This window comes from Lactuca virosa, chromosome 4 (genome assembly GCF_052849685.1).
Source record: "Lactuca virosa cultivar CGN04683 chromosome 4, Lactuca_virosa_CGN04683_v6, whole genome shotgun sequence".
In the NCBI taxonomy this organism is placed as follows: Eukaryota; Viridiplantae; Streptophyta; class Magnoliopsida; order Asterales; family Asteraceae; genus Lactuca; species Lactuca virosa.
The window spans coordinates 61790191-61807326 of record NC_136429.1 but is presented as its reverse complement, the minus strand read 5'-3'; the positions used below and the strand labels follow the sequence as shown (position 1 = coordinate 61807326).

At 31.7% G+C, this 17136-nt stretch overlaps 1 long non-coding RNA gene across 2 annotated transcripts; it reads left to right on the top strand.

Moving 5' to 3' along the window:
• Nucleotides 1-13528: 13528 nt before the first annotated feature.
• Nucleotides 13529-16384, top strand: LOC145109924 (uncharacterized). 2 transcript variants are annotated; one of them, XR_013709339.1, is made up of 4 exons: nucleotides 13529-13745; nucleotides 15360-15495; nucleotides 15618-15790; nucleotides 16092-16384. It is a non-coding gene; the product is annotated as an uncharacterized LOC145109924 (long non-coding RNA). The 2 variants fall into 2 exon arrangements; XR_013709338.1 differs by having other exon boundaries at nucleotides 15618-16384.
• Nucleotides 16385-17136: the final 752 nt, after the last annotated feature.

Here is a 17136-nt window from a genome sequence, read left to right as displayed (position 1 = left end):
TATTTGTTTCTGGACATAGAATATCGTGATAGTAACTCATTTACATTAAATATAGATATATTGATATTTTTTATGGGCATAAATTTCTAAATGTTTTGATGGTTATTATTATTTTTTCCCCATATTTTTAAAGTTTACTGTATGGTTTTCTAGAAAAAGTTAATTGTACTATTATCTATTCTTGTTTTTATCAATTTGATGATGTTATCTGTTCTTGTTTTTATCAGTTTGATGATGGGTGTCTTTGTTGGCTGTGCGAATAGACGAAGGAAATAAAGATACATTCATCATTGAATGTCATTCTGATAGAATTTCTTCTGATAGAATGTCATTCCCACAGAATGTCATTGTATTTTGAAGTGGCTTAAGGTTCAAACATACACAATACATCTAGAAACAGACCAAGAAGGAGAATGAGAATTCTTTCAAGAATGGAGATATATTTCAAGAATGGAAGGTTATTCTTTAACAAATAAAGCTTTGTTTTTGTGCTTGATTACATACCTTATTCAAGAATGGAGATATATTTTAAGAATGGAAGGGTATTCTTTAACAAATAAAGCTTTGTTTTGTGCTTGATTACATACCTACTGGAAACGAACAAAGAAGAGTGGGATTCTTTCAAGAAAATAAAAAAAAAGTAGATTTTTATTCTTTTAGTGCATTTGAGTTTCTAATTGTATTTTATGTGCACTTTCATAAAATGTTAACAAATTCTACAAGAATATATTTTAGGTTAATATTCTTACCATTAGAATGCTATATTATTCGTCTCGTTATTGGATAATGATATGATATTTGAAAACTCTTTTATAGTTTACGGCTGATATTCTAACAAAATATTATTGTTGAAAAATGTTTTTATATGTGATTATCACTGAAATAAGACGAATTGGTTTTATATTATCTAACAAATATTATCAGTTATTTCAGGTTGCGTGGATTCGTGCTTAATTATGAAATAGAAAAATATGCAAAAGACGAAATACGCAAAGACGGAAAAATAGACACAATATTTGGTCGTTTGAAGACAAAACAAATCAAGACTAAAATTGTCAAGAATTTAAAAAACCTCAAGGGTCAAAAATGGAAATTCAATTCACAATTGGATATATATATATATATATATATATATATATATATATACATATATATATATATATATATATATATATATATATATATATATATATGTTATATTGTATATATATATGTATGTATATTGTATATATTGTATATATATATATATATATATATATATATATATATATATATATATATATATACATGAATCATGCATATATATATATATATATATATATATATATATATATATATTGGAAAGAAATCTTCACAAAAGCAAAAGTACCAAAAATCATGTGTGCTTCCAACCTTTACAATCAATCACTTCATTACTTTTCCTTAAACAAACAAGAGTTGCTTGATTCTTTTGCATATATATATAGATGCATGTTTACATGAGTTTTTGTGTGTGTTTTGTGTTTCCTTGTAATATATCTCATATTACTCTCTCATCTCCAGAAGAATAAACACATATCCAACCTCAAAATACTCTCCAAACACCCTCCAAATACCCTCCTTAAACCTCCTCCAAAAACCCTTTCAAATCACCACAACTATCACCACCTTGCTGTTTTTCGACATCAGAATTTGCAAGTTAAGAAAAAATTCACCGAGCACAACTCAAGAAGAAACTACGGGAGAGATTTTCAGCGCAGATTATTCAAGACCTTACCTACATCCAGGAATTTTCCTCGATTTTTTTGACCACTGCAAACCCCAGAGAGACGCGAGAGAGAATTGGCTATCCAGGGAGATTTACTACGAAAATCTATATTCATAACCACCCAAAGCTCTTTCAACATCACCCTTTTTGTTACATTATACCACCAAAACTACAACCTTATTCCACCTTCTACCACCCTCCAAATACCCACTTCAACCTCATCAAATCACCTTAAAAAAACCCATACCCACATACAAAAACATTACCCGTGTATTTTGTATCGTTTTGTAAACAATTCATTGTTACATAAAAAGAACTTATTGTTACTTACCGGATTGAACTTTGAACAAATAGAGACACAGTCTATTAAGATCCAGTCCAACCTAAGCCTGTTAGTCATTTATTTGACTAACAACTTAACAAAACAGTCGTTCCACAAGTCTCGTTCTAACACCACCTACTATATATATATATATATATATTTATATATTTTATTAACGCTTTATGTCATTTAAATACTGTCATTTATTTCATTTATAGCTTTCAGTCATTTATAGTTTTCCAGTATTTATTTATTCCGCACTTCTTATCTTTCCGCATCTAATCTCATTAAATATATATATCTGTCACCCAGTAACTGGTAACCGAGCCTTTTATTCGTGGTAATCAGATTGTTATATATTTCTAACAATTGGTATCAGAGCTTGTGTGATTTACCTTGAAATTTTTGTCGAAAACTTTTTGGTTAGCGTTTATAAACCTTCCATAAGCTTTTCTTTAAAAATTTCATTTTAATATCACTTGTTCAAAATCCTTAAAAAAAAAATATTAAAAAAATTAAAAAAAAAATTTTTTAAAAAAAAAAAAAAAAATCTTAAACAAAAAAAATTCAGAGCTTGTGTGATTTACCTTGAAATTTTTGTCGAAAACTTTTGGTTAGCGTTTATAAACCTTCCATAAACTTTTCTTTAAAAATTTCATTTTAATATCACTTGTTCAAAATCCTTAAAAAAAAAAAAAATTTAAAAAAAAAAAAAAAATTCTTAAACAAAAAAAATTCAGAGCTTGTGTGATTTACCTTGAAATTTTTGTCGAAAACTTTTGTTTAGCGTTTATAAACCTTCCATAAGCTTTTCTTTAAAAATTTCATTTTAATATCACTTGTTCAAAATCCTTTTAAAAACAAAAATTTTATTATGTCTTCTGCTAATTATTCCAACATGAACTCTGTTTCTATTGCTAACAGCTTGGGATCTGGTTCACGGGCGCCCATACTTATTCCTGAAGAGTATAATTCGTGGGTTGGCCGTATGAATCTTCATCTTAACACCATAAGTGAAGATGTCTGGAATTGTGTAGAAGGAACATATGTTACACCAGAAAATATGGCTACTCTTGCTACAAATCAAGCCACTCTTGCTGAAACCGAAAAAAGGCTGCAACTCCAAGCCAAAAAGGAACTTGTGTCTGGAATTCCCCACAGTATTCTAATTCAAATGGATGACATAATACTGTTGACTGCAAATCAAATCTGGGAAAATTTAAAAAATCGTTTTTGTGGAAATCAAAGAATTATTGGAAACAAAAGAACATCTGTTTTAAATGAATTCGATAATTTCAAGATGCTTTCATCAGAAACCATCCATGATGCTCATGATAGGTTCAATTTTATCATGGTAAAAATGAACAATTTGGGCATCAAAAAGACACAACACGTGATAAATCTCAAGTTTCTAAACAATCTTTACGAAAGCTGGAAGATGGTTAAACTCATCATTCAGGGAAATCCAGCCATTCATACTGAAACTTTATACAATTTGTATGGAGAACTTCAATCGTATGAATCCTCGATTGACCCACCAACCACTACAGCTTTTGGAGGACCACTTGCTCTCGTTTCCACATCTTCGCAAAACCAAACACCTTTTAATGAACAAAACTTCAATCGTTTTAATCAGACATCTTTTCAAAACCAACCCTTTTTAAACAATTCTTTTGATCAATCTGATTTAAATGATGAAGCAGACTACCAACAACTGTGTGCTTTGGTAGCAAACACAAACCTCCAGAGATTTATTCCAAATCACGGTCAATCGAATTTTAAACCAAATTTTCAAAACCGACCATTATTTGGACAAAATAATTCTGGATTTCAACCAAGACCTCAACCTGTTCAAAACAACTCAGGTTTTCAACCAAGACCTTATTTTGGACAAAATTTTCAAAGACCTTCCTTCCAAAACAATTCAAACCAAGGTTTTCAAAACCAGGGATTTCAAAACAATCTCAACTCAAGTCATCATAACAATAACCAAAACAACAGTTTTCAAAACCAACACAGAGGATTCCAAAATCAAGGTTACACTAATCAAAACAATGGCTTTCAAAACAACCAAAATTTTGGATTCCAACAGAACCCTTCCCAATCTTCCCAACAAATCCAAACTCAAGCTCCTGAAAGACTTCCGATTAAAAGTCAAAAGGATGACAGTGATGAAGAAGTGATCATTTGTCACAATTGTAAAGGAACAAATCACTATGCTCGAGAATGTCGTGCTAAAAGCAAATCCAAAGTCAAGGACTCAGCATACTACGTTCAAAAAGCTGAAGAACTGAAGAAACAAGAAAAGAAAGATAAAGCTTTAATGGCAATCCACGAACCCAACGTCGAATACTGGCCAACTTCATATGATGAAGCAGACTCTGAACCAGCACAGTCAAATTTCTGCTTCATGGCTGGTGAAGAAATACCTTCAAGGGCTCCAAACGTCATTGAACAGGTATGGAACATGGTTGTAGAACTTGGTTATTCTAAAACAATTTTTGAATCCCATATAACCAAGATTGAGAATAGCCTGCAAGTTGATCTCAATACATATCATAACAACATGGTTAAAATGGACATTGTCAAGTCTGAATCGCAAACGATGCAATTCAAACTCGGAGAAAATACAAGAACGATTTTGAAATTGGAAAGAGACGTTGAACAAAAATCAGAAGATAATGCTCACGTCTTGGAACAATTAAATCAAGCCCTAATTCAAAAGAGGGATTTGGAATTGAAAAACCAGTCAGTTATTTCTTCTGAAATTAAAGATATTTTAGAAATGGAAATCATTAAGTTGAAACAAAAATTTCAATCTTCAACTGATGAAAATTATGTTTTAACTCAAAAACTGACTGATTTTTCAAACAAAATCATATTTCTTGAATCCGAAAACAAAAGACTGCAAGGAAAATTGGATTCTATTAATATTGCTAGAAAATTAAGTGATGATATTTTCACTAAGGCAAAAACCTTAGGATCTGGCACAGTTAATACAAGTTATAAACCAGGAATTGGTAGAGAAGCATTTGAAAAGGAACAAATTGAAAACATGACAATTTGTGAAAACTCTGAATCCACTCTACCAGATCTTTTCACATCTGCTAATGAGGAAGATTCAGATGACGAAACAGTTATCAACTGTAGCCCAGATGACACTGCTTTCACTGTTTCCAAAAAGTCTATCAAAAGAGTTGTAAAATCTGAAACAAACTCTGCTAGTTCTTCAACTCACCAAATCAAACATACCAATGAAACCACCAAAACCCCACTTAACAAACCAAAGGCTTTTGAAAACAAACCAAAGAAACCTGTTAAACCATACGTCATACCTCAAAAACATGTTTCCAAACAAAAACCAAAACCTTTTCAAAAACCTTTTGAAAACCGCTTTCAAGAGATCACCTTTAAAAATTCAATGAACTTTAAAAAACGACCAAATCAGAAAGTTTCAAAACATCATCTTCAAAAAGCCTTTCATAACCGCCAATCACATCCCAAATATGAAGATAACTTTTCAAAAAAAAATTCACATCTAGGATATCATTCACCAAATCACAGATTTTATCAACCAACGAATTTTCAGAAACAAATCACTTTTTGGGAAATTTTGATAAATAAAATCAAACCTCAACCATTCCATCCTTATAAACCAAAGTCTTATAGCAATATGAAGTCAAATGCTACAAGAAGTTCGGTAAACAAAAAAACCAAAATAAAAACAACTAACAAACCAGGACCCATTCAGATTTGGGTACCTAAATCTTCTGTCTAAATTGCAGGTATCTAATGCTGGAGAACCCAAGGATGATACATGGTATATTGATAGCGGCTGCTCCAAGCATATGACAGGAAACCAAAACTACCTTCGTGACTTCAAACCCACCCAAACCAATCAAGACGTTACCTTCGGCAACAACATGACGGCAAAAATCAACGGTTATGGAAACATAACAAATGGTAACTTCACCATAAAGAAAGTTGCCTATGTCGATGACCTGAAACACAACCTCATCAGTGTTTCTCAACTGTGTGATAACAATCTTGAAGTCCTATTCACCAAACAAAGAAGCTTGATCATGGACGCCAAAACCAAAGAAATCATTGTTGATTCTTACTGTGCCGGAAATATGTATCCACTTGACATGGATCTTATCTATGGTAAACCCGATATATGTCTGCTATCAAAAGCCCCAGCAGATATCAGTTGGTTATGGCACCGCCGCCTTTCCCATCTAAACTTTGGGTACATCAACAAACTGATCGGCGATGATCTTGTTAGAGGACTGCCACTTCTGAAGCTTGATAATGAAACTCTGTGTGCTGCATGTGAAAAGGGAAAACTTTCTAAATCCACTCACAAAAGCATCTCAGAATCTAGTGTATCCGAACCACTAGAATTGCTGCACATAGACCTTTGTGGCCCTGCCAAAACCCAAACCATACAAGGGAAAAAGTACATTCTTGTTGTCGTTGATGGCTTCTCGCGCTTTACTTGGGTCTTTTTCTTAAGACTAAAATCAGAAGCACCTGAAGAGATGATCAACTTCATCAAACAAATCGAACTGAAGCTCAAACAACCTGTTCGAAGAATCCGAAGTGATAATGGTTTAGAGTTCAAAAACAAGACTCTAGATTCATTTCTCAAAGACAAAGGAATTGAACATAACTTCTCAGCCCCATACACTCCACAACAGAACGGCGTTGTCGAAAGAAGGAACAGAACTCTATGTGAAGCTGCAAGATCAATGCTTATCTTCGCTGATCTGCCACAATACTTCTGGGCAGAAGCAATAGCCACAGCTTGCTACACTCAAAATCGTTCCTTAATCCATAAACATCTTCATAAAACACCATATGAAGTCATTAACAACCGAAAACCAAACATCAAATTTTTCCATATTTTTGGTTGTCGATGCTTCATAAAGAATAATAAAGATCACCTTTCAAAATTTGAATCAAGGTCGGACGAAGGAATTTTCCTTGGTTACTCGTTTTCCTCAGCTGCTTATCGAGTACTGAACAAACGTACCAGAGTAATTGAAGAAAGTACCGATGTTCATTTCGATGAATTTTATGTCAGGAAATTGGATCGTGAACATTTTGGTTCAAAAATGATCGATAATATTTTTCAAAATCCAATTCAACAAACACCTTCTCCTGACAGAGATATTGAAATCGATCTTGATTTACTTTTTGAACAACCCAAAACCGCTTACAATTCTGAACTTCTAACTACTTCTATTGATTCTACAGGAACAACCACTGAAGGAACTCCACAAACAAACCGAAATGATGCAGATCAATTCGAGGGGGAACCACCTACACATACTTCTTCATTGGAACAAACACCAAATCCTCCTTTAAATACCCCATCCCCAAATATCCAAAACAATCCCGATGCATCATTTATGAGGAAACCTTCAAACCTATTCCAAGATGAAACTCCCGGAGAAGAACAATGGGATACTGAAATTCCAATTATTATAGCGGAAGAGAATCGCTTAATAAAATGGACCAGAAACCACCCAACTGACCAAATCATCGGAGATCCAAACTCAGGCATCCAAACTAGAGCCGCAACTTCTAATGATTGTTTATTTGGAGCCTTCTTATCCATGACTGAACCCAAAACCATACATTCTGCTCTCAAAGATCCAGACTGGGTAAAAGCTATGCAAGAAGAGCTAGAAGAATTTGAAAGAAATGACGTATGGAATCTTGTCCCTACCCCACCCGATGTTTCTGTTATAGGTTCAAGATGGGTATTCAGAAACAAAACTGACGATCAAGGAATCGTTTGTCGAAACAAGACACGTCTCGTAGTCAAAGGATATTCACAACAAGAAGGAATCGACTACGATGAAACATATGCTCCAGTTGCCAGAATTGAAGCAATTCGCATCTTTCTTGCATATGCTGCAGATAAGAACTTCAAAGTATTCCAAATGGATGTTAAATGTGCATTCCTACATGGAGAGTTAGATCGCGATGTATACATCCAACAACCACCAGGTTTCGAAGATCCCAAATTTCCTGATCACAGCTTCAAATTGCAGAAAGCTGTCTATGGCTTGAAACAAGCACCCCGAGCCTGGTATGCCACATTGACAACCTTTCTTGAAGAATCAGGTTTTAAAAGAGGTTCAATCGATCAAACCCTCTTTCGTAAAATCTATAATAAACATCTTTTAATCGTACAAATATATGTTGATGACATTATTTTCGGTTCTACTGATGAATCTTTGAGTATTAAGTTTGCAGATCTAATGAAGAGCAAATTTGAAATGAGCATGATTGGGGAGATGACTACTTTTCTCGGACTTCAAATCAAACAGTCAACTGATGGCATTTTCATCAACCAAGAGAATTATGTCAAAAACCTACTCACTCGCTTTTCAATGGACAAATCCAATACCGCAAAAACCCCAATGGCTTTTGGATACAAAATCGATGCAGACTTAAATGGCAAACCTGTTGATCAGAAAAGATATCGTGGAATGATCGGATCACTCTTATACCTCACTGCCAGCAGACCTGACATCATGTTTTCTACATGTGTCTGTGCCAGATACCAAGCAAATCCTATGGAATCCCATGTAGTTGCTGTGAAACGCATCTTCAAATACCTAAAAGGCACTCCCAAACTTGGCCTTTGGTATCCAGCTAAATCCGATTTTCAGTTGAACGCTTTCACCGACTCAGACTATGGAGGATGCAAGTTAGATAGAAAGAGTACATCTGGTAGCTGTCAATTCCTAGGAGGTAGACTAGTGATTTGGACTTCAAAGAAACAGACTTGTGTATCCACATCAACAGCAGAAGCTGAATACGTCGCTGCCGCCAGCTGTTGTTCGCAAGTCATATGGATGCAAACTCAACTGCGAGACTATGGCTTCAAAATTTCACAAATTCCCATATTTTGTGACTCAACCAGTGCAATTGCCATTTCTCACAATCCCGTTCACCATTCCATGACAAAGCACATCGACATTCGATATCATTTCATCAAAGACAACATTCAAAAGGGTCATATCGAATTGCACTTCATCAACACCGAAGATCAAATTGCCGATGTCTTCACTAAGGCTCTCGATGAAACAAAGTTTCAATACTTCCTAGGCCGTCTAGGAATGTTAAATCCAGATAACATCCATCCTTAAACTTTTACTTTTTGTTTGTACAAAAGTGTGTTTACTTTCATTCAAAAGGAAAATTCAAAAACAATTGAAAATTGCTTTCCTTTCAAAAATACCAAAAACATTCAAATAACCAATATTTCCAAAAACATTCAGAAAAACAAATCTTCAAAAAAAAAAAAAAAAATTTTAATAAAAGACTTGCCATAATAAGCTTTTATAGAACCTTGTGATTAATCTTCTCTTGACTTAATTTCCAGATGCTTATGCTCGATGAAGATTTTAAGTCATATTGATTCTCAATTGGAGTGAAGGTTCAAATATCCTACTTTTCATAATGTATATAACTTTATTTCCTTCGATTTTATTTCATTATTGACGATTTTAAACAATCAAGGGACATAAGGTTAGGAGGTTCAGATGAAAACAAAAACCCATGTGAGAATTTGTGCATCGTCGATCTAAATCATTGTGGAATTCATTTCTTGTGAGCTTAGATGTGTCACTATTGCTTATAAGGTATACCCAATTATACCTTGTCACGGTCTCATTTTTGCTTAGATATCAAAATGACCAGGGACGATACATTCATTTCTTACATACTAGACAAACTGTCTTTTATGCCACCTATCCCTACCTAGATAAAAGCCAACCAAAAATGAAGACTTGCGATCCCATGATCCATCAAGCAAACAACGACATATCCTTACAAGAAAACCAAAGGAGAAACAAATATCTATCAACATCTAATCCTCAAAGACAAATCAACAAGAAAACAAATGAATTCAATAAAGATATACCAAACAAAACAAAAAGAAAATTATTCTATATTTGGTATTTTCAAACAAACTTTCAACCAAATGGTTATTTCAAAACAAAAATCATAAAATCCCGCGATTTGTTTTAACCATTTTTCACAAAAGAAGATATCTCAATCACTCAAGTCAAATACTCTTAAAAAGGTCTCAAATGTAGCAAATTCTCAATGCTAAAACAAAATATCTTTTTACAATAAATCGATATTGATCAACAAACAGGATACTATCAAAGAAGAAGCTGCAACAACAATGGATTTCCCGGGATACTGTAGCCTTCATCACTGAAGTATCTTAGTTGCAAACTGCACTATGAAAATTGCTAAACCCCTCTACATGTATTTCCCGACGGAGAGAGAGTGAACTTTAATGGCATGAATGAAGAAACCCGCTGAGTAATGCCGAAACCAGTCTTATGTGATTGATTATCTAATAATGAGACTAAGTGACTTTACAGGAAAAACATAGCTGAACACCTCCAATATGAGTGTGAGTCGTCAGAGAGAGATATCACTCATTTTTAGTGATCATTAACTTGTTCTGCTGCCAGAACAACCAAACACCCAAGTGAAGTGTGAGCTATACCTATGAGCGTTCATCTGAATCGACCTGTTAGACCACTTGTCGTCGTTAATAATGCTATAAAATCTAAGGAAATTTCTTTAGATACATATATGACTACCCTTTGATAACCGAACCCGAGACTTTGATTCGAAAACAAATTTCTGAAAATCTTTTACATAAGATATGTTAAACCAAGTCACAAACTTTCAAAACGATTACAATGGTTTTATATATATCTTCTCATTGACAAAACTTTTATCCCAAATCTTCAAGATTAAAACTGTTAATGTGATTATATCTATCCTTATTTCATCAATGATCACATAGGGGGAAATTGTTGAAAAATGTTTTTATATGTGATCATCACTGAAATAAGACGAATTGGTTTTATATTATCTAACAAATATTATCAGTTATTTCAGGTTGCGTGGATTCGTGCTTAATTATGAAATAGAAAAATATGCAAAAGACGAAATACGCAAAGACGGAAAAATAGACACAATATTTGGTCGTTTGAAGACAAAACAAATCAAGACTAAAATTGTCAAGAATTTAAAAAACCTCAAGGGTCAAAAATGGAAATTCAATTCACAATTGGATATATATATATATATATATACATATATATATATATATATATATATATATATATATACAAGTGTTCGTGTATATATATATATATATATATAAATATATATGTTATATTGTATATATATGTATGTATATTGTATATATTGTATATATATATATATATATATATATATATATATATATATATATATACATGAATCATGCATATATATATATATATATTGGAAAGAAATCTTCACAAAAGCAAAAGTACCAAAAATCATGTGTGCTTCCAACCTTTACAATCAATCACTTCATTACTTTTCCTTAAACAAACAAGAGTTGCTTGATTCCTTTGCATATATATAGATGCATGTTTACATGAGTTTTTGTGTGTGTTTTGTGTTTCCTTGTAATATATCTCATATTACTCTCTCATCTCCAGAAGAATAAACACATAGCCAACCTCAAAATACTCTCCAAACACCCTCCAAATACCCTCCTTAAACCTCCTCCAAAAACCCTTTCAAATCACCACAACTATCACCACCTTGCTGTTTTTCGACATCAGAATTTGCAAGTTAAGAAAAAATTCACCGAGCACAACTCAAGAAGAAACTACGGGAGAGATTTTCAGCGCAGATTATTCAAGACCTTACCTACATCCAGGAATTTTCCTCGATTTTTTTGACCACTGCAAACCCCAGAGAGACGCGAGAGAGAATTGGCTATCCAGAGAGATTTACTACGAAAATCTATATTCATAACCACCCAAAGCTCTTTCAACATCACCCTTTTTGTTACATTATACCACCAAAACTACAACCTTATTCCACCTTCTACCACCCTCCAAATACCCACTTCAACCTCATCAAATCACCTTAAAAAACCCATACCCACATACAAAAACATTACCCGTGTATTTTGTATCGTTTTGTAAACAATTCATTGTTACATAAAAAGAACTTATTGTTACTTACCGGATTGAACTTTGAACAAATAGAGACACAGTCTATTAAGATCCAGTCCAACCCTAAGCCTGTTAGTCATTTATTTGACTAACAACTTGACAAAACAGTCGTTCCACAAGTCTCGTTCTAACACCACCTACTATATATATATATATATATATATATATATATATATATATATATATATATATATATATATATATATATATATATATATTTATATATTTTATTAACGCTTTATGTCATTTAAATACTGTCATTTATTTCATTTATAGCTTTCAGTCATTTATAGCTTTCCAGTATTTATTTATTCCGCACTTCTTATCTTTCCGCATCTAATCTCATTAAATATATATATCTGTCACCCAGTAACTGGTAACCGAGCCTTTTATTCGTGGTAATCAGATTGTTATATATTTCTAACAATTATTTTAATAGAATGTCATTCTAGCAGAATATCATTTTAGCATAATTAAATCGGTTATGATTAAAAACTATGTTAGAACTAAATTTTAATTAAATTAAAAAAATCATATTTTTAAATTTCAAAAAATCTATTATCCATTAAAATTCGAAATTTCTTTTTGTAATCATGTTTAATTGACTAAAATACCCTTATGATGAAATTTGTGTGATTATATGTTATATTCTACTCCATTGTAATATTATAGACCCTCAAATCATAACCATTAATTCTTTTCATTCGTTGGTCCAGAAGTGTCCTGACGACCACACAATAGATGTCATCCACGACCAAACCTTTTATATATATATATATATATATATATATATATATATATATATATATATATATATATATATATATATCAGCCATCGTATCCTTATTAATTACTTCAAAATAATAAGAAAATTGTTTCTCAAGAAATAAGAGTCATGAGAGCAGCATAAAGTTATGTTAACAATTAACCATGTACTTATATTGATTGGTTCCATTGAGATTAATTTTAAGATGACTTTTAACTTTTAACTTTTTTTCAAAAAATCAAAAAACGCCAAAAGTTGTTTAGGAAATAAAAAAGTTCTTTTCAAACTAACTTTTTATAAAAAGAAGAAAAAAAGTTTTTCAAAAGTTAAGAAAATGTGATTTTTTGTGACTTTTGCATTTTAAAAGTTAAATTACACTCAAAGGTTAAGAAATGCAACCCAAACACTTTTTTAAAAACAACATTTAGCTTTTGCCTCCTTAAAAACTAAAATCAAAAAAAACTTTTACAAAAAAAAACTTTTGAACTTAAAAAGTAATCCCAACTGTCCCAATGAAACACATATACTAATAACCCACTTGAAGATGAGTGGATACACTACAAAGAAACCACTTCACGATTAAAAGTCGGCTTTAAATTTAATCAGAGCTTTCATTGATGTGTATAGATATTGATCTAAATTTATACAGTGAAGATGTAGATAATTTTGCTTGAAAATCTGAAGATATCAAAGTAACTATTGCAGAAATTATGGAGAGAGATGCCGAGAAGGTGAAAAACGAGGGTTAAGGGGCAGTAGTGTGGTAGCAACTTGGTATTCTTGGCACTGGAGATGATGTTGTTGTCTTATTTGGTTCCATGGTTAAAGTTGAGGGGATAATTACCAAATGTAAGTTTCCACTGATTTTCTTTTCATGAATGCTTCGTTTTTATTGGGATAAAATGGTGTATGACGCGTTTGATATCCATCAATAAAATTCCACATTTTGGCTTGTTTAAGTTGCTGGAAACTTAGGTTAATGTAAGTTTTTGAATTTTACTAATTAATATTAATGACATTCTTTTAGTGTTTTTTATGTCATTAAAATCTAAATTGATATAATAAATTTGGTTATGCTTCGAGAATCATTACATATATTTAAATCTCATTTTTTTTATGAAAAAAATAATGTGATTCACAACAAAACAATAAAACCTTTTCACTTTAAAGAGTTAAATAAATTATAAATCAATATCGTTATATATTTACTTCTTGCTTACTTCTAGCCACTTTAGTAGTTCATATTTGCCCAAAATTTTCATTTTATTTTAAATTGTTATTCTTATTATTATTATTATTATTATTATTATTATTAGAAAAACATTATGAATAACATGATATAAATAATGATTTATGATGTTTCATTTTTATATTTTCATCTCTAAATGAAGGTCAAGGCTTATGACATTAATCAAATGTTAATTTGTTGAAATGGATGCTGATTAGTTGGAAGAGAGAGCCTCTTTTTCTATTTCATTGGTACTTGTTCGTATTATTAATATATTCATGTTATAAATATGTAGTGAGTTACATATGAATCACATTTAATTCACATGTAAATCACTTGTGATTCACATGTAAATCACTTGTGATTTACATATGAATCATATGTAAATCACAGTGAATCACATATGAATTACATGTGATTCACATGTAAATCACTAGTGAATCACATATGAATTACGCCTATATGCACACATGCGTTTTGTGTGAGTGTTCTTCATTGATTATTTTTTTAAATTTTCTTGTGCATTTCACATTTAAATCTTAAAAGATAAAATCACATGTGAATATCATATTATATAATCATATCTAAATCTTACATAATATAAAATCACATATGAATCACATGTGATTCACATAGGATTCACATATAAATCACATGTGATTCACATATAAATCACATGTGAATCGCATATGAATCATATGTGATTCACATATTAATCATATTTGATTCACATGTAAATCATATGTGATTCACATATGAATCACATGTGATTCATATGAAAATTAAATGTAATTCACATATCTCGTATCCTAATAAATAAGTACCCTAAATGAGACGTGACATATGCACAACCCTTCTTAATCTTTATTTTCCCGTCTAAACTACCTAAGTGAATTTCCACAAATACCCTTCCACTGCTTTAACTTCCCGTGCATAAAATCCGAATATACACGCACAACATTAAATCCTGTTTAAATGCACATTAATTTTGAATCGATATTTCCTGCATATCTCCCAAATATCGCCCAATACTATCGTTTCTTTTTCATAGAATTTCCACATCTCTCTTCATTTTCCATTATTGTTCTGCATGAAAGAAGAAATTGAATGAGTTGTTCTTAGGTATATATTTTCTCTCCAAGTTCTAACCTTTGTAAGGATGCTTAAATAATACAAACTACCATCTTGATTGTATATTTCGAAGTGATTTACAAAATGGAATTAATTTTTCTTAGATTCGTTGGTTTCTGTGTCGCACCCCGCTTGCATTCAGTCGTTGTTAAAACTGGTCAATTTGTTCATTGGAATGTTTGCAATCATGATGTTCATTTAGTGTTGGTGGATGGTTAGGGTTTGGCAGCACCAAAGAAGGTATTAGTTATTGTTATCTCTTTCTTCCTACAAATCATTTTTAGTATTTTAATTCAAAATCGAAATCCATACAAATTATTCTGGATATATATGAAATTATACGCTCGAATATTCTGGTGTAGGTTTTTACAGAGCGACTAACGGAGAGAATGGTCGCGACGGAATCAGAAGACACTAAGTACAAATTTTTTAGATAAATTACAATGGGGACTCCCCTCCACCTTATGTTGATGGTTTCCTTTTTCTACCCTCACACAATTATTCTGCTCTGATCCACAACTATAAATAAAAAGAGGTAATGATCTTTCTTTATTTGTTTTATCAACTTTTAGTTGTTTTGATCAGTTTTTAGATGCTCATCCATAAAAACAATATATTTCTTTTAATGTTCTGTTGATATTTAAATTGTTATTACGTTCAAATGATTAAACATATAAAGTGGTAGGGAAGAAGGGCAAGAAGAAAAGCAGTTCACCAAAAGAGAAAGAAAAGTAGTCTTCCTGTTGCTCTTCCATAAAAATAATATATTTCTTTTAATGCTCTGTTGATATTTAACTTGTTATTAGATTCAAATGATTAAACATATAAAGTGGCAGGGATGAAGAGAGAGAAGGAAAGCAGTTCACCAAAAGATAAAGAAAGGTAGTTTTCCTGTTGTTTTGTAATTAGGTTGTCGTGGATTATTTCTATAGTTCAATATTCCCATACTTCTTTGCTAATCCGGAACCTAATCGTATAATTAGGTCATTATTGTAGACAATATAAGATGATAAAACAACTCTGGCAAAAGTCTAATCATTGTAATGAAAAATTTATGATATCTTGTATTGTTTCTTTGTACTGATAGAAGGGAGTGGTAATGAAATTTACTGACTTTTTGTGTCTTTGAATACGGTTAGCAACTTCTGATTGATTTTCATTATTGATAGGAACAACGTTTACAGGGAAGATAGTAGTTAGTTTTCAATACATGAAGTGGCTGCTACAAGTTATGGTTATTGTCATTGTTGAAAAAAATGATATATCTTTATCATTCTATGGTTTATATATGCATGGTAGCTGATCCAATATTGTCTTTATTCCCTTTATGTAGACATAGATGATGATTTTTTGTTTATATAAACTAAATATATTACATCAGGATTCAGGTAAGTTGTGTTTGCAGGAAGGTAACGAGGGCACTGAGAGTATAGGGATTGGAAGCTTCCTTAGATGGGGAAGGAAACTTATTTACAAATTTAATTAACATTTTTGCATTTGATTTCCTCAGGTTAAAAGGGGAATGTATAGGTAACCATAAATCTATCATGTCTTCAAAAAACTGTAATTATGGATTTTTTTTTGCAAAACTCTCATTCTTTAAATTGGTTTTCTTATCTATAAATTGATGTTTCTATGGTGCCTTTATTTCTATGTCAGAAAATGAGTCTTTTTTATTGTCGGATAAAATTGCATACAAGTTGTTAAACAATTGTCTAAGAGAGGGTATAAAGGCGGATCCATACAGGTGCAGATGAATCAAACTAGGACATTTTAATAAACAAATAAATACTATAAAATAAACAACACTATACTTATATTTTCCTTCCGGTTACAATATTACACTATAAAAAGTACAATGTGGTAATAAAAAGAAATCAA